A 3,465-nucleotide genomic window follows, 5' to 3' on the forward strand; every position below is an offset into this window, starting at 1 on the left:
TTAAGTTCTATTGTTTCTGTCTCTCTTTGTTAACAGACTAGTTTTTATTCAGGATTATTTATAATCAACAATTCAGACTCAACAATGAACTCACTACATTCATACTAAACTAAGCAGCACAGTTCTCTTTTTAAAATACAAATGAACTAAATTAAATATTATTTTAATTTTATAATTTACTAATACCAGAAACGGTCAAATTGCATCTATTTCTTTTATTACTAAAGATTGCCAGACTTTGGGAAAAAGTAATCCAAAGATCTATAATTAAAATAAAGTTTGCCTTCCTTCAACATTGCAGTCAGGAGTTAACACTGTTGATATATTGGTATTTATCTTTTTAGACATTTTGAAAGTCGANTCCACACAACAGCTCAAGGTACACAAGGTCAATAAACAAGAAAAAGAGAGGGAGGGAGGGAAGGAGGGAGGAAGTAAAGAGAGAGAGAAAGAGAAGAAAAAGAGGAATGGGATTCACACAATTCCAGGAATTCTTACATTCTAATAAGAGAGCTCCATGCAAAAGTGCAAAGCAATGCCTATGAGAATATAATTGGTTTCACAAATAAGAGGTGCTATTGGTGGCATTGTTTCAATCTGACTATGCAAGACTAAGCAAGCTTATTGGGAAACATTGATCAGAGTCAGAAACCATTCATTCTAGTGCTAGTCCTGGCTTAGCTGGTAATTATCGAAGACACTTGCATCCTCAATCTCAGTCGTATAACTTCGTATAATGTCTGCTAGACGAAGTTCTCAAGAGATCTTAAAGCACAAAACAGCAAAAACTGCTCAGGAAGGGGGTAGGTAAAGGTTTGCACCAGTCTCTCAAAGACAGGAATAACCACTGGTAGGAGGTCCATCATTGTCCCAGTGTAGATTTAGCTCGGAGGGAAAGATACTTTCCAGTTGCTATGTTCTCCAACAGAATCTTTTTTTCTTCTTTTCCTGTATTTATATAGTTAAATCAATCTCATTCCCCAAATGATTGGAGGTTGCTAAGTCCTGCAGACTTAAAGGAGATAATCCTACCAGTCTGTCTATGATTCAAAAACATGTACTCTTCCTATAGACCCAGATACCTTTTATCATGCACAGTAACTCCAGAAAATATAACTCAACATTTCCTTTAACTATTTCAAATGTTGAATGAGTTTGGCCTAGAAAGAAGAATAACGACCAAGAAGCATGGCCAGTGGGCAGGAGGAGGACACTAGGACCACAAAGAGAGATGAGTGAAAACATCTCCCATTCCCTCAGGGCAGGGCTTGGAAGGGGGGCCTATTGTTCAAAGGATAGTGCTCAAAGAGGTCAAGGTTGGTTTCAGCAACCACCAAGGACTGAGAAACTCTAACCAGGCAAATGGGGACACAAATCCAAGGTTCACAGAAGCAGGCAAGACTAGAAGTCAGGTCTCTTACAGAGTCTTGGTATCAGGATATCAGGCCACACAGAAGATACCAAACAGGTAATGACTACACAGGAACCAGCTCTTGCTTCTTATGACATGGAAATACACAAAACTCATCAGAGTGTTATGGTCCTTTTTAGGTTGGCAATACAGGACAAGGCTTACCTCCTGGAGGAAATCAGTACTTAGCAGTACAGGAAGGCAGAATGGAGCCAGGTGATGAAGACAATATTGAAGGTGTAGACCGAGTAGACATGTAGATCCGAGAAATTCATTTTAGGCCTATTAGATCCTGAGAATATAATATTAAAACTTCTTCTAGACCCTACGACATCAGTGGGACTGAAATTCTAAATGTGTTGCTGCTGTTCACCAACATGAGTTCAGGAACTAAGCAAGGCTGCATCTTCCCATGAAGGGCAGGGAAGACCACAGCTGAGCTGAAATGGAAGATACGTACATTGCCAGCAGCCCACAGATGGCACAAAACCTGTCTTTGTTCTGGGTCAACGAGGCCCTTCACATCACACACACCTACATTCTGATGCCCAGAGAGAGTGATAGGGTGAAAAACAGAAAGTTCAAGCTGTTCTTCTCTATATTTTTCCCCCTAGAGATTTTTTTTCCTAGATGAACTAAACTTAGCCATTTAGATTGTGTCCTGGAACATATCAAGATCGTTCTGGATTTTTACTAGTGATGTTATTAAGTTCTATTGTTTCTGTCTCTCTTTGTTAACAGACTAGTTTTTATTCACAATTATTTATAACCAACAATTCAGACTTTCAACAGTGAACTCATTACATTCATAGTAAACTAAGCAGCACAGTTCTCTTTTTAAAATACAAATGAATTAAATGAAATATTATTTAAAATTTATAATTTACTAATACCAGAAACCATCAAATTGCATCTATTTCTTTTATTACTAAAGATAGCCAGACTTTGGGAAAAAGTAATCCAAAGATCTATAATTAAAACAAAGTTTGCCTTCCTTCAACATTGCAGTCAGGAGTTAACACTGTTGATATATTGGTGTTTATCTTTTTAGACATTTTGAAAGTCGAGAGTTAAGAAGTAAAGTGGATTTTAATAGTTTTCCGGGTCAGCCCCATGGCGAACTCGGGAGAGTGTGGTGCTTGGGGGTGCAGTGGTGCTCCCACCGTGGGTTCGGATCCTACATAGGGATGGCCGGTGCGCTCACTGGCTGAGCGTGGTGCAGGCGACACCAAGCCAAGGGGTGCGATCCCCTTACTGGTCACAAAAAAAAAAAAAAATAGTTTTCCAACTTGTGCACTTATAAGAATCATGTAAGATGCTATTTACAATATAAATTGTTGTGATTCACTTTCAAAAATTCTGATACAATAGATCTGCGATATGACCTAAGAATATACATTTCAAGCATTAAAAGGATTCTTATCATGTACTCTAAGACCACATTTGGTCAATTATTAAACTTCCAGCTATTGGTTCAGTGTTTTTATTAATATTTCTACATATGTTAATGTTGTTCAGTTACATTTATTTTCACCATTTTTCAAAAATGTATTCATTTTATGACTTTCATAATATATTATTTTTTAATAATCGCTAAACATTTGTTTCCCTTCAGAAAAACAGAAAATCATGTTTTAATTGAGCTGTGAACTTGGAGGCAAGCATACTACAACTCATAGGAAAAGGTGTTTCTCTGTTCTCCTTTTTATCAGTTTACAATTACTGATTCCTCCTATATTCACACATTTTATGGTTGAACTAATCTGATCCCATAGTCTCAAGGCATTCATAAAGACAGAGAGATTAGACAAAGTAAAAGACAACTAAATGTGTTTTTCCCCTCTGATGAAACTTAAATGAGAGCTACTTAAGTTAATTATAAACTGTCAGTGATTAAAAAAAAAAAAAAAAAAAACAACTGGAAATTCATTTTATTGAGAAACAGACAAACAAGAAACACTGTGCTCCCTTATAGTCACCATTAACACTTTTAAAGCAATTAAAAAGTAGTCCATTAAAGACTACAGGTGATTTGTAATGTAAGCAGGTGATTT

The sequence above is a fragment of the Galeopterus variegatus genome, unplaced genomic scaffold (assembly GCF_000696425.1).
Source record: "Galeopterus variegatus unplaced genomic scaffold, G_variegatus-3.0.2 Scaffold17592, whole genome shotgun sequence".
Taxonomy (NCBI): Eukaryota; Metazoa; Chordata; class Mammalia; order Dermoptera; family Cynocephalidae; genus Galeopterus; species Galeopterus variegatus.